Consider the following 27,710-nt stretch of genomic DNA (forward strand, 5'->3'; position numbering starts at 1 on the left):
GTTGTGGTTGCATTTTCATCGTAATCGTTTCCATAAAATTTAATTTCAATTAAATTTCGTGATTATTCTCCCTATTCTAAATTCATAATTTGATTAAATAAGCGGATTTTACCCAATTGTTACATGGCCTTTGAGATATTTCTATCTCATCGATTTTCAGCCTGGCAGGCCTTCTGTAAGCCGCTGTAATCGACTTGAGGGCAGGACTTGACACAAAATTCTCGCATTCCGCAAGTCAAAAAGCTGGGTTAATGATTTCCACGTTGAACTTTGATTTTCGCTGCCTGTAAGCCGAACTATGACGTCACTACAAGAGAAACACCATTCGTTGTAATCGGAGTTTCTTTTCTATTGGTCGAGAGAGCCTTCTTCAAATATTCGAAGTTCGAAGATGTTGATCAGAATTTCTTGGTCCAAAGTAACTGCTTGCAGAGAGAAAAGGGGAAAATAGACCAGAGCCCATGGCTGTGGCTTTTTAGGGCTGTAACACAAAAAACCCCTTTGATGGTAAATAAATCCTTTCATCATGATCAACGCCACAGCTCGCTGGAGCGAGTTAAAATATTTAACGTGTCCGTTGATGACTTCTATTAGTCTCTGCGCAACCTCTTCATTATCTTGGAGATGATTTATCGAGATTTCGTTGAGAGTTTCCTTGATGGTTACAACAAGCTTGTTTACAGGATCAGCTTGATTTCTATCTTTTTAAGGATTAGTTCCAACTGCCGGAGTAACTTTGGTTGCTTGCGTTCCAATGGCTCGCTCAATAACCCAGTAGTGACAGGTAGTTTCTTCATAGCCAGCACCATGTTCTCTTTAGATGATCCCGGTACACGGACTTGAATCTCCTCTTCTTTTCTGCCTAGACCTACAGTAGGGAGAGAAAGAGCAGTTCCGGTAATTCGCAGTGTGGAATATTTTACAATTCACATACTGTGTGGGATCCTTTCCCCGCACGTTGGACAGTCTCGACTTCCATGCTCCTTGATGCACTTGACACAACGCTCCGGTTTCCTGCAGCCTGTGCTGTGATAGCCCAGGCCATACATTAGAAGCACTCGATGAATCTCTGCCGATTATTGCTGAACTTTTTCACCTTGACCCTCAGGTGGTCGAGTTCTTTCAATTCCAGGATTCTGCTCGAGTCGGGGAACTTTGGCACTTCAACCCACCAGGTAGCTTGGCTTCATCCTTCCGTTAAGCATTCACTTTTTTATAAATAATATACGGTGATAAATTCTTTACTATAATAAATTTTTGTACATATAAAAAATTATGTGAATTTCTTGATGCTCGGTATTTTACCGCTGTCTGCGTATCTGTAAAGCGCCGAGAGGTTTAAAGAGAAATATTTAAAAAAATTAGTTTATAAAAGATCATTTTCAAAGGTTTCTAAATAGTAAAAAATTAAAATTTCAGCATAAAACGCTCTTGGCCTTTTTTTCACCAAATACTTTTCCATTCCTCAAAGTTTTATTGCTAGTGAACTACAGTCGAATCCCACTGTACAGTTCTGTAACGCATTATCATATGGCGTTGTGTTTACCTTTTCTTTATTTTTCTCGTGCAGATGTATGGGCATCGGTGCTCCTTGGGCCCGAGATAGTGTGTTGTTACCTCTGTTCAAAAGAAATGGTAGATTATGTTATGTTTTTCTGATCAATTCGGAGTTTATTAAATTGCTCTTTTTCGTTTAAACCAAGAATTCTATTTTTTCGTAAACGCGAACAGAACATTTTTGTGGGTTCGTCCAGGATCCGAATCTGAATCAGATCATCTTGCCTTAAAATGCCGAGTCAGACGAAAATCGTCAAGCTACGAGGACAAGAGAAGGCCACTTAGACTCGCATTACTAGTTTCGCTGCGTCGCTGGAGGAAGCAGTCCTACATCAGCGGAAGCAGTCCTGGCGAGACTAGAACAGACTGAAGAAGCCCTCAGACGGATCATGGAGTATGACAAAGTCCTTCCAGACGAGTTATCGTTGATGGGATACATCGAAGATTAGTATTTCGACGTCAAATCAAAGATGAACCGATTCATCAATTCCAAGAAGATGGCTGAGGCGTCTCACTTCAGCTACGTAGATCAAGTTCAGAACTCTATCGCTGGGGCAAGTGGGTTCAAGCTCAAGAAGCTGAACACTCCCGCGTTCAGTGAAGAATACAGGGAATGGCTCAGTTTCAAGGACATGTATCGGCCGGAGTTTTCTCGAGGAGTCCTTTAATGTAACTTCCGTATTGAGCTTGGAGTTCCGTTGTTGTTTCCGTATTACAACATAATAACGGAACTCTCAGCTCAATACAGAAGTTCCATTATTTGAAAGGACTACTCGAGAAAGCTCCAGCCGATATCATCCACCACATTCCAATCTCGGAGGCCAACTATCAAGAAGCTTGGGGAAATCTGGTGCAGCATTACGACAAGAAGAAGCAAATTGAATTGCCAGCTCGTTAGTTTCCACTTTCTTGAATCAGCCCAGAGTCACCAGGGTAAAATATAACTTATGATGTCCGACACTTCCAAACCAGTCGTCCGGGTTTGAAAACACTCACTTTCTTTTTTTTCGCTTCTAACCTTGAACAAGAGGTGGCTATGCCCACTGGCAGTTGATTGAGTGGAGTGGGTTGGAGAATAGAAAACGTGTTTTACAGTAAATAACTTCAAAGCGTTTTTGGAAGACGAAATATTTCTGTTTGGCTGAAATAAAGCAGATCAGTTTGACGAGATATCTCGGGATTGCCACTGAAAGGGTTAAAACCAACGTGGTTTAAACCAGACAACCCCGTGAACGGCGCATTTATAGATCACTTAATTCACTCGCTTAATTCAGATCTCTGAAGTGACCCGGCACATATTTACAAATCATCCGAGTGATCCTCGGCACCGTTTAGATTACTTGAACGGCTTGCGTGGCATATTCTCATATCGTTCAAGTGACCCGCAGTACACTTACAGATCACTTTAGCAATTCGTGATGCATCTTCAGAATTCTCATTGGCTGCTGCACGTTTTCAAACCACTTAATTGACCCGCGATGAATCACTGAGGGCAGTATTCACCGACGTAGTTTAAACTATAGTCACAACTTTTTGATAAGAGATCACATGGATATTGGTTAAATTCAAGTTTTTAACCAATCTATGTTGATCTCTTATCCAAAAATTGTGACTACAGTTTAAACCATGACGGTGAATACGGCCCTTAGTAAACCGTGGCACATTCTCAGATCACTTGAGTGCCTCGCAGCACAGTTCCAGAGCACTTAAGTGAGCTGCGGCACATTTTCAAACCAATAAAGAGGCCCCGCACTCTCCAAAAGGCACTCTCCATCCTTGCCGTAGAGATATTGGAATGTAAGGTGAAGATTGAATAAGAGGTTGAAAATGTGCATTATCAAACCCATTTTTTAGTAGCAGATTCTATAAAAATTAATGTGTACGGCTTGTAAATAACGTTCTGTACTTGGGGAAAATTTTATCGGCATTTTTATTCAAATTAAAATGAATATACTTGTTTAATGATCTTCTTGAGATGTTATTGCCCATCTATTTATTATGAAACTTTTGTTATCGTATACTGAGTTCGTTATTCGTCCGAAATTCTATATGCTTTGAACTCGGCTCGAAGTTTTATATTTGACTTGAACTGACGAGGGTCATTCTGGGGTGTGGGGGGGGGGCGGGGATTCGGAATTGAACTTGTGCTGACGTCGCGCATGAAAGCTATTTCTTAATAACAGTAAAAAAAGTTGTACGTGTTAATATCAATTTCCGCTCTGTTTTGCCATGCGTACAGAAAAATGAAGCGACCTTCATATGCTTTTCGGTTCCCCCTCCTCCATTTGTTTATTCATATCAATAGGCATTATCCGCCACATAGGCATGAAGTTGAGGGTTAAATCTCGTTAAACCGAATTCATGAACATGTACCAAGCGGATGTCCGAAAGTTCGACTAACAAAAAAATAAGCTTTTGTGGATGCGCAGCAAACCATTCATTCCTAACGACTTTCACCTATAATACCACGTATAACTACGTAGAATAGCTAGCTAAACACGAACCTTTTCAGAATTGTCCCACCCCCCCCCCCCCCCATTTCCTTCAGGATTCACTCAAAAGTACCATTTTTGTCACAAACTGGTAATGGTAAGTAAATGCATTGCCGCCAGGTTTGGTAGATCTGGGTAGAAATTCCGCAAAGGAGATTATGAAATTTCTTGTTCGGAGTTTCTTCAAACTGTTAGTGTCTTTATACCAAATACGGAATCGGATCACTGATAGCCAGGGCCGGATAAGCGAAATAAGTATATGCTTAGGGCATCAGGAGAAAAAGAGCACCACAAAAAGTTATCAAACTACTTTTTTTTTTTGTTAATGTACAATTTTTTCCACAGTATCAACAATTCAGTAGAAAATTCTTAAAGATAATATTGGAAACGAAAGTGTATATATATATAAAATTGATTTTCTGTCTGTGTGTGTGTCCTCTATACAAATCTACAATATTAAATCGATCGTCGCCAAATTTTGAATATATGCCAAATGGGACCCGACTTGAACGATAGGCTACTTTAAAAGTTTGTCAGACCTGAGCAAGGGCCCGAAATGGGCGAAAAACTGTCGGACAACAATGGTTTCTGGGCCTCGACAATCACTTTTCGAACGTGTACTTTGGTTACCGTGGTTCCCTAGCAATGCGTTTCAGACGTGTATGCCTTTATAATGATTTTGTGACGGTCAAGACGGTCAAGACGTATTCGTGAAAATAGGTAGCGCGCCCGAGATTCGCTCTCGTGCCAGTCGTGTTCGAGAGTTGTTCGAACAAGGAAGTTGTTGTGATGTCGCCCACGGGGTGCATGTTTTGTTGTAGACAGGATTTTTCCCCCCAGATGTAAATTTCTAATCCCTTCTTGAAAATAAATATAGTAGTTTCAACCCTACGAGACTACAATTTGACGCCCAACGTGAAGTATGACGGTTTTTCAACTCGAGCGGAATCGTCAGCGTTCAGCCTGAACATACCTACTGTAGTGACCTTATGTTCTTTGAATAGTGAGCACTCATCATGACAAACATAAACAGAAATTTATTAATAAAAAAATTAAAAAAGAACGTAAATATGCGACGACGATCCTACTCGATCGCTTTCCCACACACTTCTCCCTCTCTGTTTATTTTCGAATGTCCAATTTTGTTTTTGCAATCTTCCATCTCCTGAGGCTTTTCTTCTTCTTGCGCTCTCGAGTTTTATACCATATTGTTACGTCAAGGTTCTCAACTGAGAGACGCCCTACAGAACACTACATCTACCAATTGGTAAGAAACTTTCGTCGCAAATGTTCGTCCGATGTTCGTTTTCAACCTGAAAGGAATTCATCGCATCAGCTGTTCGAAATTCGCGAAAGTGTTTGTCGGGTGTGAAAATGTTCGTCCGATGTTCGTTTTCAACCTGAAACAAATTCATTGTATCCAGTTTTTTCGAAATTCTCGAAAGTGTTCGTTGAGTGTGAAAATGTTTAATGTTCGGTTTTTTTATATCGAGTCTCCGCGAGTCTCAAAAGTGTAGATTTTTTTTGTTATTGTTATTGAAACATTGGTTTATACATAGTGTGATATGGCTTATTTAGCAAAAGGAAAGAAGTAAGACCTCATCGTTCTAGCTCAAGCATTGGGAGTAGCAGTGTCAAGCGACATGACAGTCGTTCAGATAAAATCTGCAATAGTAGACCACGACGATTATGATGAGACTTTATGAAAGAATTCCTGCTAACTGTCATCGATGAGAGAATTTCGGACTCTAAGCGCCAAGATCAAAGGGAACAAGCCACGCCTCAAGCGGAAAAGGAAATCGAAATCCGAAAGTTGGAAATGCAATTCGAACTTGAAAAACTCAAACTCCAAACCGAAGTGGCTTATAACAGTGTCAGCTCTGTGTCAACGTCACCAGAACTTAGATTTGAACTTCATAAACTGCTCCCGAGTTTCGACGTTCAAAAGGATGACATATCCTTGTTTCTGTCTCTCGCTGAACGGAAACTCAAATTGACGAAGATCCCTGAAGAATTTTGAGTATCCCACCTCATCACAGTCCTGCCGAGCAGTGTAACATCGCTCATCGCACAGGAACCTGAAGATAATGCATCTGATTATCAACATGTAAAAGGGGGTCCTCCTGAAACGTTTTCGATTATCAGCTGAAAAATTCCGTCAACTGTTTGCTACTCACAAGAAATAGAAAGGCAGTACTTGGCGTGATTACTATTTCGAGCTCAGGTCGTTATTCGAGAACTGGTTAACTGAATCGAACATCACAACTTTCCATGGCTTAACAGACTTGATCATCACCAACCAGATGAAAAAAAAAGTCCCTCCTGAATGCAAAGAGCATCTAATGGATAATTTAAGGATTAGTTATTAAGGATTAAAGATTAATCTAATGGAGTTCTTGCGGATAAACTTGATGCTTATGATAATATTAAAAGTGTTTTCAACCGAAACAATTTTTCGTATAAACCCGAACAAGTTCATAAAACTGTGCAATAGGGTGGAACGAAAAAAAAAATTCGAAATTGCCATCGTAATAGAATTTAAAATATGCCTTTATGTGAAGAAATGCCATTCCTAATTTTTTTCCCCAAAATTCCAACTTCCTGAGGTTTCTCATCGCCCCTGAAGTTTTTACGCACGCGTGGAATTCTGTAACATGACACCGCGAAGAAGGTTTTCCTATTCCCCTGAACACGTGATTCAATCAGTGACCTCGATGTTTTTTCCTTGTTTTCAGTATTCATTTGTAATCTTACCCCTTAAAAGAAAGGGTGTTTAGCAGTCAGAATGATGAATACAAGCTTTTATTGTTGTGACATTTTAGGAAATCCCCTAACAGAGTGGGATTCTCTGGTCTCACCCACCTATGGCGATGTTAAGCTTTGTTACTTGCTGACTCAACGCAATATGAAGGCACAACAATCAAGAAAAAATCCAGCTATTGCAGACATTCTTGAAATTATCGTGCCAAACATAGAAAATATTTGGAAAACTGCTTCAATTCCTACGGTTTCTTACCAACGGATATGCAAAATTTTCAAAGACTTTAACTGTAAATACAAGAGTCTTCAGAAAAATATGAAAGTAAGGAAAGATTCTCAAACTTTCAAGTTGTACTTTTTTTTTTAAAAACTTTTCAGTGTGAAGCACGGAAATTGTTCGACATTGCAGCATGCAAATGTGATTTTGAAGACTGTGACAAGTTTAGAAAGGTCCCAAATTTAGAGCGAGATCAAAGAAGTACACGCAAGATGACCATTGGTCGAGTAGATGTCCTAACAACGAAGAAATTGAAAAACAATGAACAAAGGAAAATGAAAATGGTATCCCGTTTGGAGTCATCTCAAGAAGAAACGGCGGAAACTAGTTCATCAACCACTGAAATCTCATCCATATCCAACGATTCTGAGGAAAGTGATCTACATGAGCCAAAACACAGTTTGTCGTTGAAGTTAGCATTTCCATCTACCAGTACTGAAGTTGGTCCATCAATCGGTGCCGAAGCAAGTACTTCATTCGCTTTTGAAGTTATGGTCAGGAGCATGGGCTGAAGTTAAATTTGAAAAAGAGCACATTTTTTCAAAAAGAAATAAATTTCTTAGGTCACAAAATTGATGAAAATGGCCTAAGTGAAACAAATGAGAAAACTGAAGCAATTCTGAAAGTTCCCGCACCGAAAAACGTTCAGGAAATAAAAAGTTTCTGGGCATGGTAAATTTCTACGGGAAATTTTGTCCTAATCTGGCAACCATTGTCTATCCTCTCAATGAGCTGACAAAAAAGGATGTTCCGTGGCATTGGTCTAAAAAGTGTGAGACTGCATTCAAGAAGATCAAAAAGGAAATTTGCTCAAAGCGAATCTTGATGCACTATGATCCTACACTACCTCTTACTCTTGCTTCGGATGCTTCTCCAGTGGGAATAGGAACAGTTCTATCACATGTCTTACCTGATGGAACAGAAAGACCAATTGCCTTCGCTTCTCGAACGCTGACAAAAACGGAACAGAGATACTCTCAGATTGACAAAGAAGCTTTGGCAATTATCTGGGCAGTAAAGAAATTTATGCTTTACTTGAAAGGCAGAAGATTTACTCTCATAACAGATCACAAGTCTTTGGTAGCGATATTCAGCTCGAAGAAAGGTCTACCAGTGTTGACGGCTACTCGACTTCTGCCTTGATCTTACAAGCATATCAATTCGATATCATTTATCGTAACACACAGAACCATGGTAATGCAGATTGTCTTTCCCGATTACCTTTAAGGTCGGAAGACTTAGTTGTCAAGGATGACATAGAACTCCTCCAGTTGAATCAAATCGAAACACTACCAGTGAAAGCTCAACATTTAGCAAAAGACACACAAAATGATGAAGAGTTGGGTCCATTGCTGAGGAAATTGAAATTCGGTGAACCTTTAGGAGGGAAGGAAGCCGAGTATACCTTGCAGGACGGATGTATAATGCATGGCCAAAGAGTTTTTATTCCGAAGAAATTTAGAAATCAAATTCTTGATGAGCTCCATCAAGGCCATCTGGGCATTGTTAAAATGAAAGCAATTGCTCGATCCTACGTCTACTGGAGGGACATTGATAGCGACATAGAAAAAGCTGCTAAAAACTGTCCAGATTGCTCCAGATTCAAGTCCGATCCGGTGAAAGCAAGGGTACACCATTGGGAATATCCGAGTGCTCCGTGGAAGAGAATTCACGTAGATTTCGCAGGTCCCATATTCGAGCATATGTTTTTGATCGTAGTCGATGCTCATTCTAAATGGATGGAAGTATACCCGATGAAATCAACAAACACGTTCAAGACAGTTGAATGCCTACGGGACTGTTTCTCTCGATTTGGACTGCCTTTAGTGTTAGTGAGTGACAATGGTCCTCAGTTCACATCACACGAGTTTGAAATATTCATGAGGAATAATGGAATAAAGCACAAAACGTGTGCTCCCTTCAAACCATCAAGCAACGGGCAGGCAGAGAGATACGTTCACACCTTAAAACAATCCCTTCGGGCGATGCAAAGATTTCCCGGAAACATCTACCAAAAAGTGAGCACGTTTCTGTTGAATTACAGAAAAGCGCCAAATGCGACTACCATGCAAAGCCCAGGAATGTTATTCCTAAAAAGAGAAATCCGAACTAGGATAGACCTAGTCTTGCCAAATATCAATAACAGGGTTCAAGAAAGAATCAGAAATGGGGTCACAGACTTCTATGACCGAACTTTCGAGCCAGGAGATCGTGTGGCTGTGCGAGATTACAGATCCGCCAATAACAAGTGGAAGTTCGGAACTGTTCTCAACAAAGACGGAGTTCTACACTACACTGTAGATGTAAATGTAACTCTCTTCCGACGTCACACCGACCAGATGAGAGCAGCTGGCAATCAAGTCCAGCCAAGCTTGGTGATACCCCGAGTTCCAGGCAAACTTTCATCAACTCCTGTCGCTGCTTTGGGCACCCGGTTTAGGGACCGATGCAGGGCACCGGTGTGCAGGCGCCTATCTGTAGGACCGGTTGTTGAGCTCCATTATTAAATATAATAACAATCAGAAGGTTTTATATAATACATGTTTAATTTGGTACGGACACATAAAACTGAAAGACATCACATGACAATGGTTGCTTGCCGACTGCGAAGAAAAACATTCGATTTTTTATCGCAACTCGTGTTGCTAGGCAACAAATATTCGCACCAGAAAATTGCGAAGTGCGACGTCATAATTTTTCCGCAATCGGTGAAAGTTCAAGTAGAGGTCGCTACACACTCCCCCCCTAGTGTCAACGAAATGTCGTGGTCGAGTATCTGTCGGGGAAGTGGACATGACGACCGGAACGAGTCACAGTTGCTGGTACTGTACTTGGATGGACGGGTGACGTCGAAGGCACTTGGGTATGCTGGTCACTTAAGAAAGCTGGGATCAACCGATCGATGGAGATTCTCCTGGATGTCCCGTTGAAGTCGATGTCGAAGAATTTATCTCGTCGATCTTTGACCAGAAATGGGCCTTGATACGTTGGTTGCAAGGCAGAGTGTGGTGCATCGTTACGCAGGAAGACATGAGATGCGGATTGTAGACATGTAGGAACATATGTTGGCGTAGATCCGTGAGTTGTTGTAGGTATGGGTTTCATTGAACGCATTAGTTTTTGAAGTTGATGGACGAAATCGGATTGTTTGATGTCTGGTATTGCGGAGAAGTACTCGCCAGGCAGTTGCAATGGTGATCCGTAGAGGATTTCGGCGGAGGAGCATCCTAAATCTTCTTTCACTGCAGATCTTAGGCCTAGTAGTGCTAATGGAAGAGCGTCAACCCAAGCTGCATGGGATTGGATTCGGCATCTTAGGGCAGCTTTCAGAGATCGGTGTTGTCTCTCGATGAGTCCATTCGCCTGAGGATGATATGCGTTCGTCTTGTGATGTTGGAATCCGAGGTATCTGCTTAAGGTTTGGAAAAGATGACTCTCAAACTGTCTTCCTTGGTCTGTGGTAATCTTCTGTGGTATGCCAAATCTGGCAAACCAGGTCGCAATTAGGGCTTTGGCGACTGTTTCGGCAGTTTGGTCCGGCATAGGTGCGGCTTCGATCCATCTGGAATATCTGTCTATTATCGTTAGGAGGTACCGTGAGCCTTGGCATAATGGCAATGGGCCAACTATGTCGAGATTGATGTGTTGAAATCTATTGTTTGGTACTTTGAATTCGGCCAGAGCGGAACGAGTGTGTCGGTGAACTTTAGAACGTTGGCATGCAATGCATGCTCTAGTCCACGCCTGACAATCTTTTTTGAGGTTGCGCCAGATGAAGCGTTGAGAAACCAACTTGGTAGTAGCTTTGATACCTGAATGAGAAAGCGTATGGAGTGATTCAAAAGCTTGTCTTCTGTGTGATTCTGGAATATAAGGACGGATGTGTCCCGTAGAAATGTCACAAAACAAGTGCTTCGTTATATTACTATCCGGCAAACGCAGTTTGACGATTTTCAATGATGAGCTTTGTTGGAGTTCACGTAATTCATCGTCACATTGAGAGTCGGCAATCGCATCGTAGTCGATTGGTGATGGAGAAGCAATAGTTGCGATGCGTGACAAAGTGTCAGCAACTACATTGTTTGGTCCGGGAATATACCTGATATCAGTAGTAAATTCTGCGATATAATTTAATTGCCGTAGTTGTCGAGGCGAAGCTTTGTTCGGGTCTTGTTTGAAGGCATACATCAATGGACGATGGTCACTATAAATGGTAAAATGACGTCCTTCTAGCTGGCATTTGAAATGTTTAACTGCGCTATAAATAGCTAGAAGTTCTCTGTCATACGCACTGTATTTTACTTGAGACTGGGAGAGTGTGCGAGAGAAAAAACTGAGGGGTTGGATCACACCGTCATGCTCTTGCTGTAACACTGCACCGATGGCATTGTCCGATGCATCTGCTACGAGAGAAATGTGCGCGTTTGGCTTTGGATGAACGAGCAAAGTGGCGTTGCATAGCGCTTCCTTGACATCTGCGAAGGCTTGTGAAGCTTGTTGAGTCCAATTGAGTGGTTTCCGGCTGTTTTTCGCATGACCTGCTAACATAGCGGTGAGTGGTCGCTGCAGGTCTGCACACTTAGGTATGAACCGGTGGTAAAAATTCAACATGCCCAGAAATCGGCGCAAGGAAGTGGCGGAAGTGGGTTGCATAAAGTTCTTGATGACATCTACTTTGGCGGATAACGGTTTGAGTCCATTCTTGCTAATTTCATATCCCAAGAATTTGATGGTCGGGACGCCAAATATGCATTTTGGCACATTTATGCACAGTCCGTATTCGTCAAGTCGACTGAATACTTCACGTAAGTGTTGGAGATGAGTTTGCTCGTCTGGAGAAGCTACCAGGATATCGTCTAAATAACAGAATACGAATTCCAATCCTTGTAGGATCGTATTCATGAATCTCTGGAAGGTCTGCGCTGCATTGCGTAATCCAAAGGTCATATACGGAAATTCGAAGAGTCCAAACGGTGTAGTAATTGCTGTTTTTGGAATATCCGGCTCGTGCACTGGAATTTGTTGATACGCTCTAATCAGGTCGATTGAGGAATATATTGTCGTTTCGTGGAGAATGTGCGAGCAATCTGTGAGGAAAGGAATCGGGTAACGATCAGGAACTGTGATTTTGTTTAGTGCTCTATAGTCTCCACACGGTCTCCAGTCGCCAGATTTCTTTGGCACTAGATGGAGTGGACTAGACCAACTGCTCTTCGAAGGCTGACAAAGTCCTTGTTGCATCATGAACTCGAACTCTTTTCGTGCAACTTTCAACTTTTCCGTGGAAAGCCGTCGAGGTCGGGCAAAAACTGGTGGACCTGTAGTCTCAATGAAGTGCTTGATATTGTGCTCTTTAATTTTCTTATTTTGGATGTGTGGACGGAGAATATCAGGAAACTCTTTGACTATATCCCGATATGGCGATGATAATAGATCGATACCGTTCAAGCAAAAAGATGGAGCTGCGATGTCTCTCGCAATGGAACAAGTGGTGGATAGCAGGGTCGTTCCATCGATGAGGCGATGATGTTTGCTATCGACTAACAGGTTGAAATGCGATAGAAAATCTACACCAATAATTGGTTGGGTTACGTCGGCTGTGATGAATGGCCAAGCAAATGTCCTTCGGAGGTTCAAATTCAATGTTAGCAGTTTGGTACCGTAAGTTGAGATAGAGGAACCATTGGCGGCTGTAAGAATCAACTTCTCGGGTTTCTTGTGGGTATTGACGACAGTTCGCGGGACGACTGACACATCAGCGCCCGTGTCGATCAAAAAAGTCCAGTTGGTGGAAGGATCGGCCAGTATGATTCTGTCGACGAATTGGCAGCCGTGGCCTTGGCCGGTGGACGACTGCCTTATTAGTTTCCCGGTGAGGTTTTGAAGGAGCAGGACTGTTGACATTTCTTAGCCTGAGCTCCGAAACTGGTGTGATAGAAGCAGAAGCCATTTTCAGCTTGTTTGTATTGGGCTCGGCTGTGGGATCGCGAGCGAGAATACCGTTCTCGATGACGGAATCGAGGTCTAGGCCGTCGCTGTGAAGTGTGAATAGCGGCCTTCAGCTCACTCAACTCTTTGGTCAGAGCTGCGACTTGTTGCTCCAGTGATTGGCTGATTGCGTTCTCAGGTCGACCGGATGCTGAACAGATATTTGGAATGGCCAACTCAGCGATTTTATCTGCTATCGAAGCGAGTTGTGGAAGCCTTTCGCTCGAAGCAGCTAGTATAGCTTGGACGTTAGCGGGGAGTCGCGCTAACCACAACGATTTCAGCAAGTCATCACTAAAGTTACGTCCGGCAAGCTCACGCATTCGGGCAAGCAGATGCGATGGTTTTTGATCTAGTTCTAAACCTTGCAGTAGCGTACGGATTTTCGATGATTCGCTCTCCGCGTAAACCTGAATCAATCGTGTCTTCAGCGCGTCGTATTTATTCTGCTGGGGAGGTTCTAGAACTAAATCTTGGACTGTCGATAAAATATCGGCATCGATACCAGCGATAGTATGGTTGAACTTCGTAGCATCGGCAGTTATCGCTGCGATCGAGAATTGTGCTTCTAGTTGGATAAACCACAAGTTTGGATTGTTTCTCCAAAATGGAGGCGGCTTTATAGCGACGCGATCGACATTCGGCGGATTGTCCATTTGGAACGGAGAAAACGATTACTCGCTTACCTTGAGAAGCTTGCTGTTCGAAATCATGGCGCTGTTCGAAATCACGTCCGGCGTCGCCAGTTTAGGGACCCGGTTTAGGGACCGATGCAGGGCACCGGTGTGCAGGCGCCTATCTGTAGGACCGGTTGTTGAGCTCCATTATTAAATATAATAACAATCAGAAGGTTTTATATAATACATGTTTAATTTGGTACGGACACATAAAACTGAAAGACATCACATGACAATGGTTGCTTGCCGACTGCGAAGAAAAACATTCGATTTTTTATCGCAACTCGTGTTGCTAGGCAACAAATATTCGCACCAGAAAATTGCGAAGTGCGACGTCATAATTTTTCCGCAATCGGTGAAAGTTCAAGTAGAGGTCGCTACACTGCTGACTCCGAAGTGCAGTTTGCTCCAGAAGAACAGACAACTCCGGCAGAGATCAGTAGCGATCTACCAACACCAGCTAAGGCACCAGCGATGTCCAGTACTTCCTTTCCTTTGCGACGTTCCCAACGAACCAGGAAAGCTCCTGTCCAGTTGGATCTTTAAATTAGCGGGGAGGAATGTGGTGTCCTTATAAGAAATGACTAAAAGAACTAAACTGATAAGAACATACAACGCCGCCTAGTGTTGTGTAAGGGGAAACAGGGAGTTCCACCTCGGACATCAAGTAGACAAGATGTCTAAATGTTCTGCTCTTTCCGCTTTATAAATTCTTCCTATCTATATGTATGTAATCTATCTAAGTCTAACGTAATAATAAATACTCATCAAAATAAATACCCATGTGTTATCCACTCGGCTAACAAAGTGTTAAAGAAAACACAACAGCCATCATCCTCTCAGATGAGAACTGAATTACCAAATGTTCCTCTTGCTTATGATAGAACTGGTGTGTCTGATCGATCAGCTGCAATTATTGCGAATGCTGTGCTGGAAGATGTTGGGTTATTGACGAGAGAGAAGCCAAATATGACAATAGACCGGATGAAAATAAGGCGTGAAAGAGCATCACAGAGAGTTCTTTTGCAAGATAAAATTCCTAGAACAAAATGTGCGAGGAATATATTTTGATGGTCGAAAAGACAAAACCTTAGCTAATGTCAAAGAAGGTGATTCTTTCCATAGAAGAACCATATCTAAAGAACACGTAACCATATTGCAGGAACCCGGGCCAATTTATCTCGGTCACACAACTCCAAGAAGCAGTAGAGCAATGGATATAAAATCATCAATCCTAGACTTTTTGAAGCAAGATTTTGATACGAAGGAATTGATGGCGATCGGATGCGATGGGACTGTTACCAATACTGGTTATAAAAATGGTGTTATCAGATAAATAGGGAAAGAAATAGGCCATCCCTTGCAATGGCTTATTTGACTTTTTCACTTTAATGAGTTACCTCTAAGGCATCTTGTAAAGCATCTTGATCAGTGATTCCCAACATGAGTGTTAACGCCCCCTGGGGGGCGATGGAATGTTCCAGGGGGGCGGTAGAAGCTACGGGTATAACATGGGATCCTATGGATTAGATTGTGTTGGCGATGGGAGAAAAAAACTTCTACGCCCACTCAGGGAATTTATTACTCTCATTATTCTCAGATGAGAATCTCATTTACAGAAAACTGGGAATCAAGAGAATTCTGAAAATTAGAAATGAAGAATTATCAGAAGCAGAAATCCGTACATTCCATTTTCCATTCAATTCAAAATAAAATCAAAGAGAACTCTTCCATCATTTAAAAAAAAAGTGGACTATTTTGCAAAAAAGTGAAATGTAATAACAGTGTGATAATAGAGAAAGCAATTGACACATTCTCCTGACACCTATATATATATTTTTTTTATTAATAATTCAAAACAGCACACATAAATACATGGACACAGATATACAAAATAAAATAAAGACAACAGAACAAAAAACAAAACATACACTATGCAGCTCTTAGGGACCTATTTGGTCCGTCCTAGAGCTTAATAAATATTATATATAATAAACGGCACGCTCGATTTATATTTCATTTCATTCATTTTTTTTTCTAGATATTTCAAATTTTTCCTTGGTTACCTATTTATATTTTCAATAAACCTTTCAAAATTCGTTATAGAGTTTGAGAATGTGAAGATTTCTTTCTTGAGATGTTTATTTATTCTAAGGTCTGATAATTTTTTTCCGAATTTGTTACAAATAGTTGGTCCTAGGTAATTTATACTTTTTTGAACAAGGTATTTGTTTGTTTTTGGAGTTATATACAAGAAGTTGTATCTATTTGAGGTTCTATCGTTATTAGTTTTAAGAAATAAATTATGGTTTTTAGTCATAAAAATTATCATTTTATACACATAAATTTGTCTTAGATCAAGTATTAAAATTTCTGATTTCAGTAGATCTGGATTATTAAATAACATTACCTTACGTTTTATGCGATTATAGATGTTATTTAAGTTCTTAATATTGTCGTGATAGGCACCTCCCCACACTGTAATAGCGTAAGTTACTCTTGATTGGATCCAGGCGTAGAAAATTGTTTTAAGGAGTTCCGGACTTACAATGTTTCTTAATCTATATAAAGCTGCAATTTGTTTTCTTATCGTTTCTTATCGTTGTTTTCTTATCGTAACATTGTTAGAATGGCTATTCCATTTTAGGTCGTCTTGTATAACTACACCTAAATAACTATATTCTGTTACTCTTTCTATGTGACTGCAAGAACAAATTTGGGAGGGGTATTTACAAACGTGTAATCTTAGTGATATTGGAGTTTCTGGTTTAATATCTCTAATTTTTAGACAGATGAATTTTGTTTTGTCTACGTTTGGAAGTAATTTATTTTTTGTTAGCCATGTGTTAATCTGTCTAAGGTCATCTTCAACTTCAGTTATCAAATGAGAAATATTTTTACCTTCAACATATAATACGGTGTCATCCGCGAAAGACACTATTCTACCATGCAAATTTAGAAGGCATAATTCATTTATATATATCAGAAAAAGTGTGGGGCCAAGTACTGTTCCCTGAGGTATTCCTTTTTTTATTTCAAGGTAATCACTTTTTTCATTTTCTATATAGACTGCCTGTATTCGTCCATAACAGTACATCTCGAACCACCGCAATAGTTCACCACGAATTCCGGCATTCTCCATCTTATGTAATAACAGAGATGGATCTACATTATCAAAAGCTCTTTTTAAATCGATAAAAACTGCTATTGAATAATTATTGTTGTTGAAGCTCTGGTTTAGATATTCATTCACTTTTGCGATTGCCATTTCAGTGCTTTGTTCAGTGCATTATATCGTCAAACTATGTTTTTTTTTGCTTTTTAATTTGGAACATGTTTATAGTTTTGTCTCCCCCCCCCGCAAAAAAAAGGGGTTTATTTTCATCTCCCTCAATCACTATATTCGGAGTGCTTGAAAAATTCTCCTTTCAAATGCCATGACAGCTGCATATTTGCTTGTCAGTTATTACTTATGTATGGAACTCTTAACTTGTGAGTATTTCTGTGGGTTTTTATATATATATTCAGTTTTGCTTCATGTGTACTGAATAACGTTAAATTAAGTGTTTATCTTTTTTTAAAAATACTTTTTAAAAATCATCAACTTCGTTTATGTTTAAAAAGATTTTTAAAATGTGTACTCTTAGAAAAGTCTATTTGCTCGACCTTTAGGGTCTGTGAGGAACCTCAAGATATTAAAATATTTTCCTAAATTTGGTATAACTTCTTAAAACCTTGAAAGGCATCTTTTGGATACTAAGGCAACATCAATTTTAAAAAAAAGTGAAAAAAACACCCTTTTTCGTTCCACCCTACTGTGCAACCCCAAAAATTCGTACCTTTACATGACAGATCGTCTATCGTTTGCTATGGATGTCGTATGCCAGGGTTCATCAAAGCAAAATGTCCAAATTGCTCTCCATCGACTGCGACAGCTGTGAAATCTCTAAACAACGCTATTTTGTACAGCTGTCAACCCATAGATGCTCAGGTATCGCTACCGCTGATGGAAATTCAAGTATGTCGAGATCGTGGTGTCCCAGAGCTGCTCTCAGCGTCTGGGGCGGATACTCGAGATATCAATTAATATCACTCAATTATTCAACCCTTGTCCTCAGGTCGGAGTAAATTATTATTTATTTACAGCTATAACAAATAATGTATATATGAGGATGTATTTAAATTACATACTTATAAATCAGTACATATGTTTTATGCTACTACTCCTTGAGCGAGAGAGGAATGGAGAAAGCAATAGGTCAAGACTTACCCCAGACTTTCGTCATCTTCCGCTCCTTCCACTTTCCTCCAAAAACCCCGGACAACCACCTCTCATCAAGACCTAGTTCGTTCTGTCTCCCTCAACCACCTTCTCTCGTCCAATTTCCTCCTGTTTCCCTCTCATTGGTTCCGTCTCCTAAACGTCACACCCCCTCCCCTTTGGGTCCCAGACTAGAATCCCTTACTGGAATCTCGCTGCTGCCCCGATGTCTACATACCAATGATAAATCCATCTGCCACTCCTTCTCAAGGTACCACTGCCCAAAGGGCAGGGTCAATTCTGAGAATCTGCAAAAGGCGTTGGAGGTAACACCTGTGCATATAGGTGCCTCACCTATTTCTATACACGATATCTGAATAAAAGTCCAACCCAGTTCCCAGACTGTCTGGCGTTATAAATAAAATTATATTCTAAAAGGCTTCATTAAAATTTAACTACAAATTAATGTAACAAGTTAGCGAGTAGCTAGTGGTCTCATATGCATCGACACAGGTGCGACACACTTGGTTGCAGGGAACTGTTATACAAGCTTTTCCTAAGTAAAAATATACCAATAAACAGTGTCACCACGACTATTTTTCTGGCTGATGGTACCCGGTCTATCAGCAAGGTCTATGAAGTCTCTCGAACGAAAGTGTCAACTTAGCGCTCTGCTAAGCGAACATCAGGATGTCTTCAAACCAGGGGGACAGCCTACTTCATTCGTTCAACATCATATCAACACTGGTAATAGTTCACCAACACCTGTGTCTCAGTACCGAATGTCTCAAGCGAAAACCAAGAAGGGTCGCAAGCCTGTCCCGTCTGGACTCGTGGACATCCGAAGCCAGAGAGAAAGGGGACGCAAAAAGACCGAGAATATGATAGAAACGACGGCTATGCCGACGATGCAGAAGAGCCAGTTTCAGAGACACGTTGACGAGCAACACTCAAGAAGCCATTCCATGTCCCAAAGTCACCAACTTCAAGCAGCGGCAAGGTCGTGTCCGCCAATCACTCGCAGGCTGCCTACGCTTGCGAAATCTGCCAGTCCACATTCAGTCGGAAATTGCAGATGATAAAGCACGTCATGACCCACATGAACGAGGCGTACGCCGAGGAAACGACAGCGTCATCGCCAGAAGCGCGACAGCCGATTCGCGTCCAGATGATCGTCTGTCAATACTCTGAGATGACCTTCAAGGACGAATCCGTCTTCCAGGAGCATGTAGAGTTTCCACAAGACGAAAGAAAAAGACAAAAACTGTTGACGCTCATCGCCGAAATCCCAGAGATCTCATGTAGACATGATGTGGCCAGTACATCTTCACCTCAGGTATCGCTTGGAGTGAATCATCAGCACTTCGACCTTGCAAGAACATTGCACAGACACCGGTGATGCCTATGCGTCGACGAGGCCACCCTCCGTAAAAGTTGCAGATTGATCTACCTACAAGTCATCGTTCTCGTGAAGAATGAACTATATATATTATTTTTGAAAATATGTGGGATTTTTTTTTCTTATTTTATTGCCTTCCATTATTGAAAGTGTTCGTCAGATATTTTTGATTATTGTTTATGTGTAACGTATTTTTATGATTGGATTATGCACCGCATTGTTTGTTTGTAGATCCTTCTTGGTTTCATACCGAGATGGTTTCACGAAACCAGAGGGGGAGTCTGTGACGGTCAAGACCGGCCGTATTCGTGAAAATAGGTGGCGCGCCCGAGATTCGCTCTCGTGCCAGTCGTGTTCGAGAGTTGTTATACTGTAAAGGAATTAGCAAGGTTAAATAATAGTATCGTTCGAGGGATAATGGTATGAAAGGATGGACTTTGAAATTATGTATTTCAAAGCCATACCAACCAGGTGTTATCCAGTTGTTAGGAGTTAGAGAGGCCCAAAGAATATGGATCATGAAAGAAACCTATAAATTTGGCGCGTAGCACGTAAGGAATACGGGATCGAAGAAGTAGTATAAAAAGTAGCCATAAACAGATCTATAAATATGGGGACTGAAATGAATCGTATAAAGGGTGCAGGACATTATCAAAGAAATCGGTATAAGAAGAATATGGTAATAAAATTCAGCGGCCGCGCTCATATTTCAATGATATTTGCAGCTGGTCAGAATTTTGTATACACGTAAAGGCGTGAGAAAGTCCGGGGTTAGAGCAGATGGTATTAGGTGAAATGAGATTTTGCGAATTCTGGGAATAGTTCCCACAGGAACGTCAACCGAACCAAAGGGATAGCAGTAGCCAATGAAACGCATGTCCATAGGAAAATGTTATCCAATAATGTAAAGTGAAGAGAAGTTTGGTAAAGAAAATTTAGGAAAGAAAATCGGAATTAGCGAATGAGATGAAGTTTATGGAATATAGGTAGGAGTAGGCGGATAGCCAAAGAAAAATATATATATGAAGTTTGAGAAGAGTGGACACACAGGGGAGTTAGAGAGAGATGAGAGTGAGCTTCAAAGAGTATAGGAAAAGGAGGAAAACTCAGAGACTGAGAAAGTGTGTAGAGTGATTCAGGATAGTTTCTAGAAGTCCACAGGATAAGTGAGATGTGCACTCACGAAAGAGAGAAGTTGATCTTCACCGGAATTGGGGTAAGTCACACTTCCGACTTTACGAACCATTTATCACTCTCCATGTAAATTGAAAATATGTAATGCACTATCCTAGCTTCTATTTGTAAATCGTATATTTATGCCATTATTTATAGTAGCCTAATAATTAAAGATTAATTAACTATTTTATCTTTGTTTCCTTGGACTTGTCATTTACACGGGCCTGTGGTTATTGACTTAGTTTCACAGTGCAATGATATCTATGGAGCACAAAATTCGTAAGATTATGAATTAATTCGATCACGGCAGTTGGGATGTTTACATTAGTGGGATGATTAGATTCAATGTTGCAGTAGGGTAACCAAGACCTTTGTAAGTTGGTGAAATGAAATAATGAAACATTATAAGAATAGGGTCGAACCCGTTAACAACGGCTCTCGTTAACATTATGAATAGTGCCCCCGTTAACAGAGTAGTTCGAACAAGGAAGTTGTGATGTCGCCCACGCGGTGTATGTTTTGTTGTAGACAGGATTTTTTTCAACCAGATGTGAATTTCTAGTTCCTTCTTGAAAATAAATATAGTAGTTTCAAACCTACGAGGCTACAATTTGCTTTTTTTTCAATAGTCGTCCGAATCATCATCAGCATCACTTTGAGGGTCAGGCAAAGGATGATCCCCGTAGAAATCAGTGTTAAAATTTCTGATTTTACTGTAGAAATACGGAAACTTGGTGGGGTTTTTCTGCCACATCAATAATTTTGAAAATTGTATTGAATTCTCGATTTTTGAAATATTGAGTTCACTTAGAGATATATAACGAAGCCCAGGAGATTAAATATGAAGTAATTAGCCGGACCTACTTTTGAGTTGGATATCCATGCATTGATTTCAACTTTTTATTTATATCTTCTCAAGCATGAAAATTAATGCCTTCGTATTGTCTTTTAATATTCAACTGCATCAATTCATATAGTTTAGGTTGTTTTAAAATTAATTATGGGCCCGTAAAGTATATCGGAGAAATTCCACGGCTTTAATTAAGCATTTTTTGAAGCAGAAACAGGCAGATGGATAACTTGAATTTCAGGGGGGGGGGGGTCCGGAATCGAAATACCTAGCACCCCTTAAAAAATGGGGAAATATATATATATTCATTTTTACGTTTCTTTAATCTAGATTTGTTTCTTTCATGAGTCGCGCGAGAAGTCGCCATATTGGTTAACTTCGACACACTTTGTATGTCCCTCAAAGAAAGAGGGAGATATCACATGATCAAAAAAGCCTCATTGAAGAAAACCCGGGCAATGCCGGGTATTATAGCTGGTGTATGTATATATATATATATTTCTTTTCATGAATTTAAAGTTTTTTTTTTTGATTTTTTGAAAGGGTATAGATGGAAAATAAAAGTGGATATAGTAAAAATCTAGAATAAAATATGATTAGCGTATAGGCCGAGGCCTAGAGACCTTCCATAATCCATCTTTATCGAATTCTTTCCGCTTGGATAGTGAGATCACATAATAATTGCAGTGAGACACCGTCCGTCATCTTCAGCCATAAGAGATATAATGGATTGTAGATCTTCAACTGCTTTTTTTATGATCAGAGAAAATTTTCTCGGTCGGTTCGGCGATGAGAGCTCGATCACTAGTGAGGCTCTTACCGTTTGGCTACCCGTAATCGGTGTGGCAGGAGTTGCGTCGGTCTTGCCACTTCGGATTCCCGGTGCCGAACTGAGAGTTCTTTTTCAGAATTTTTAAGAATTCTGGGCACTTTTTGAAGTTCGCTGGGTGAGATCCCGAGCAGAGAATGCGGTGGATCAACTCCTCGCACTTTGCTACATTGACCGGGCTCGTGTGCGTCCGTGCATTTGACTCACCTGTATGCATTGGAACAGGCCTTTACGAAGTGCGATAAGCCGAGGCATCGGCGGCACTGAAAAGCATGAAACTTTCAGATCAATTTTTCCACGGTGATGTCTAGATGGAAGAGACTCTGGAGCATGGGCGTACCCAGCGAGGGGCTCTGTCCCTCGAGCCAGACGATAAATTGTGGTAATTGACACCACAGCACAGACGTATAAATTTAGTATCGGTGAGTTGCCCCCCCCCCTCTAGTTCAGATCCTGGGTACGCCCTTGCTCTTAAGTTTTAATGCATCCAAGTCATAGGCGGAGATTGACTTGGAAGTCTAAGGGGACAAAGTCATTATTTCTGGGGGGGGGGGGAGCACGATGATGATGATGTCATTTCATATATACATATATACATTAGATCAATCGACTCCACCTTTGACGCTGGGGGGGGGGGGTATCTCCGCCCATGATGCGATAGTGAGCAACAAATTTTCATCCGAGCCTTTTGATTGGCCGGGGGAGACAGGTTGATTAATGGTGTTGTATGAAAGGAGACAAGGTTATCACTCCCCTTGACAAGGACGGAATGGCCTCTGGGCCTACAACACAGGTTGTAGGTGTTACTACAAATACGGTTAAGGTTGACCAATGGTGTTACATTGGTACAGGAGCTGATGGAGTTCGGATTGTTACTGCAGGTATCGATGATTCCATCGTTTGAAGACAGACTGAATCTGCGGAAGTGGGTTCTACAGTCAGGGCCGTCTTAAGAGTTTCATGGGCCCCCGGGCCTAGTGGTTTTTCTGAGGCCCTACCTTGTAAATTCTAGAAAATTTCAACTGGATCTCATTTTTGTGAGGCCCCTCTTCTCCTGAGGCCCCCAGGCCGTGCCCGGGTGGGCCCATGCGTTAAGACGGCACTGTCTACAGTTTCTATTGGTTTGTCAGTGATTAACTCGGAATTTACTGACTCGGTTTCCGAATTTTCAGTTGTCTCAGCTTGATCATCGGACCTGAAAAGAGAAATTGGCGAACAGTTCATTTCTTCAGAAGGGATTTCAGCAGCACCTCTTAGAGATAGAAGGCCTCCGCACGCTGCTTGTGACGTCAGTAAGTAGTCCCCTTTCCCTCAGAATATTCAGGGAAAAAAAATTCCCCGCTCGTGCCATTATCATCGTTGTGCGAAAAGAAACGATCGGGCTCAGAATTGGCGATTTCTATGCCCCACATCCAATCACTATGCGGCATTTGTATGCCAATCAGGAAGATTCTACGCCAAAATAAGAAGAACCTAAATAGAATGCTGTGTTTCAAAATGCGGCAAACTTGCTAAGTAGTCTGAATGACGTTTATGGCAACCCGTGCGGAGGCCTTCTATCTCTAGGAGGTGCTAATTTCAGCCACCGTTGCTGCATACCAGACCTGGAAAGAGAAGAAGAAATTTCTCGAATAGATTTTTCCGAGATTCCTTTTCTTCTGGGATAAGCGAGCACCATGAGTCTTTCAATCTGCGTAGAATCTAGGCAGCTTTTGGATTAGCAATGTACTTGTTCAGATCTGAATGAAGGCTTGACCATTCGAACAGACACACGTTAAGACGTTCTGGGATGATGGTTCGGCATTGATTGCATCGAGAAGAGTACACGCTGCTTTTGTAGATTGAATGAGTGATGAAGCTGGCTTGATTGAGAGTGCCTAGTGACACGTCAAGGCCTCACTGCCGGAATATAGGCAGGGGAGATTTCAAATTTTATTTGGCTTTTTTTTTTGTTCCAGCTGTCTTACAAAGGAAAAAAATTATATTTTCAATTCATTTAATTACATATTAATTCACGTCTCAACAGGCAAGGATTGCCCAATTACAAAGATGGACACGAGAAGAAAAATACAAAAACGCAAATACAATATACTACAAAAAAAAAACGAGTGGAACAATAGAAATACATACGGAAAAGCATAATAACATGAATATTCAATACTCACACATAACTTTAAAGAAATTCTCTTATAGTTGAATTGAACATATCGGGTTTCACATCGCACTGATTATATATATTGTACATCTCAAAAATAGGGGACCGTCGTAAAATATTTGTTTGGGGTTTAGGGAGGTGAAAAGTTCGCCGTCCATGAGCTATTAGCTGATCGGTTCACCGTCCATTGCACGGTTCCGTTCGGCACACATACGCTCTAGCGAAGGAAAATCTCTATCTCCTCTGTAGCTTAGTGGTCAGAGCACTCGTCCGGCAATCGAGGGACCCGGGTTTGACTCCCGGTAGAGACAAAGATGAGTTTTTCCTTCCTTAAAAAAATTAACATCTCAAATAATAAATATCTTCACAACATCCAGTTTCCTGTATATCTTGTATTAACAAGTGGAGAGCGACATTCATGTCATCAATTATATTATTGACAAATAATATAAGTATAATTGATGACCTTCGCTTTTATAGAAAAAGCGAAGGTAACTTCTTCTTCGGCATTCCAATGATTGGAAATGGAAAAAACGTCGCAGTTCAGTTGTACTTACGTCATTGATGTAGACGTGAAATTGCCTGTAAAACATGTAACGTAGAAATCTGTTCTGGACTCTTTCTAGAATCAGTGAGTCTAGATTGTTGTGAGGACTCCATATAATAGTGCAGTACTCTAGTTTCGGGAGCACATAAGTCCTGAAAAGTGTCGCGATTGATTTGAAATTATTGCTGTTCCTCACAACAAATCCTAGCAATTTTAAGCATTTATTGGTGAGTTCATATATATGATCGGTAAATGCAAGCTTAGAGTCAAAGAAAACATCAAGGTCTTTGATTACGGAAACACGACTGATCGAGACAGCATCAATGGTGTAGTCGAATTCGGTCGATGACAGTTTCTTGTATAATGATGACGTGGCATTTTCGAACATGGAGCTGGAAGAAATTAGCTCCACACCAATGATGGAGAGACTGTAGGTCTCTTTGTAGAGCCATGCAATCTTCCAGACTCCCAACTTCGCGATACATTTTCACGTCATCAGCATACATCAGACACTTTGATGCACTGAAGCACTGAGGAAGGTCATTCACGATTATTAATAAAAGCAATGGTCCAAGATTCGAATCCTGGGGAACAACTGATCCACTGACATATTTTGTTGAAATTGCGTTATGAAATACAACTTGGGATGTTCTCAAATTTAAGTAGCTGGTGAACCACATGATAGAGTTCTCGGACACATTGAAAGGACGGAGCTTGTAAAGTAGTGTCTGGTGATTTATTTTCTCGAAAGCCTTAGTGAAATCCGTGTAAATGACATCTGTTTGCTTGTTAGCGTCGATTGACGTAGCAAGATCGTGAGTGAGATGAACAAGATTTGTTTCAGTAGAGAGATTCGGCAAAAACCCATGTTGAGATGGAGATAATTCCAGACGGATATGGTTGTGCAATTTGCAATATACGATGTCCTCGAAGAGTTTAGAGACGGTGGATAAAATAGAAATGGGTCTATAGTTGGTGACTTCGGTTACTAGACCGCTTTTTGAAATCGGAATGACATTTGCGAGCTTCCAAGTAGATGGGAAAACATTTTTACGCAAGGAGAGATTGAAGAGAATTACGAGAGGTTCTGAAAAAATATTTCCACATGCTTTGATTATGTAGGCTGGAATACCATCTGGGCCTATGGATTTGACAGATTTCATATGCCGTATAGCGCCGATAACATCACTTTCAGTTATTTCACCAATGTCAAAAATATCAACTCTATTAGCTATCTGATGTTCACTACTGTAATCTTCCCAAGATGCGCTTTGAACATGAGAAGAGAATACAGACCTGGAAGTACTCGGCGAATTTGTTTGCAATATCCTCATCCTCCGAAAAACCCATTCCAACATGATTGAAGTTTCTCGTTGTAAGTTTTCGTCGTTGAGATTTCATAAAGTTCCAAAATGTGGAGGGGCCCGTATGAATATCATCTTCAATGCGGCGATAATACGCATCTCGTGCACTTCGGATCAGGGATTTAACGAGTCTACGTTGGTCACGAAAATTGTTAAGATGCAATTGACCATTACTAGATAGAAGTTTGTTTCTAATTGAACTTGCGTATTGCCCTGGTTACATTAGTGTCGAACCAACGAGGAATAGATTTTTTGGAGTCACTTTTTCGAGGGACAGCAGAGTCAAGTGCAGCGAAGATTAAACTATAGAAGCAAGTAAGAGCATTGTCTACTTCATAGTGAGCTCGAAGGCAAAACCAGTCTGTTTGATCCAGAAGATTATACAATAAGAAGAAGTCCGTCTCACGAAAGTTGTATTCACTGCTGACGTACTTTCTAGCGACACCCCGAGAACTATTTTTTACACAAAAAATGTTTATCTCGAAACTGGGGTGATGTAGGTCTTCTCTAATTAATGGATCATCACATGTGGTCACTACTACATTGACACGAAGAAGCTTCACAAGGCAAAGATCCAAGTAGTGTCCGTTAGAATTCGGCGAAGATATCAATCATGCTGAAAATCATGATACTTAAAAAATGATAAAAATTAAGGTCAGTGTCTCGCAGACAGTTGTGTTGAGGTACGCCACTGACCCAATTTAAAGACGGGAGATTAAAATCACCAACTATTATGCAGTCAGATTCAGAGAATTCGCGATTGTGGGCAATGAAAGAGAAACATGTCCGATACAACTCCACGGACGAGCCGGGAGGAATGTATATTACGCCAAACACACCCTCTTCAGGTGCCGCATCATGAATTATCTTTTTCGCACATAGAGAATTTTTGACTGCAATAAGAGATCCTCCTCCTGTTCGTTTGTTTGTGAGCACAAGGTTTCTATCTTGCCTAAACACAATGTATCTATTGTCAAAAAGTTCTGAGTCAGAAATGTCGTCTTGAAGCCATGTTTCATTTAAGCAGATTATATCAGTTATTTGTGGCGGAATTAAGCCATAAATCGCGAGATTTTGTTCGCAAACCACGTACATTTTGATAGTAAACTGTATGCAGTGCCGTAGCTCCACCATATTTCAGTCATTGTGGACAGTGCTCACCTGGGGTCTGTTCGGATCCGCTCGTTGCTTCCGAGTTGATAGCAGCTTCGTCAGTCGGATTTTCCGTAAGATGTCTCACTTTATCTTTGACCCCCGTCGTATGCTGGGCCATCATCTCTAGCGGGTAGCCAATAGCTACGCCAGTGGTAACGAGTGAAGGAAGATCACTCACCTTTGGAATTGTTGTGGAGGATTCTTTTCTATTGAAAAATGCAAA

General features: G+C 40.9%; 1 protein-coding gene and 1 non-coding gene across 2 annotated transcripts in view; both read left to right on the top strand.

Moving 5' to 3' along the window:
• The window catches only part of LOC149088352 (ferric reductase 1-like), a 282,687-nt gene that overhangs the window by 25,500 nt on the left and 229,477 nt on the right, over positions 1-27,710 (top strand). The window lies entirely within an intron of this gene.
• Positions 22,987-23,106, top strand: LOC149088353 (U6atac minor spliceosomal RNA). Its single transcript, XR_016195452.1, has one exon. It is a non-coding gene; the product is annotated as a U6atac minor spliceosomal RNA (small nuclear RNA).

This window comes from Pholcus phalangioides, unplaced genomic scaffold (assembly GCF_987345545.1).
Source record: "Pholcus phalangioides strain wild (caught in Gottingen) unplaced genomic scaffold, Ppha-v1.0 ptg000003l_1, whole genome shotgun sequence".
In the NCBI taxonomy this organism is placed as follows: domain Eukaryota; kingdom Metazoa; phylum Arthropoda; class Arachnida; order Araneae; family Pholcidae; genus Pholcus; species Pholcus phalangioides.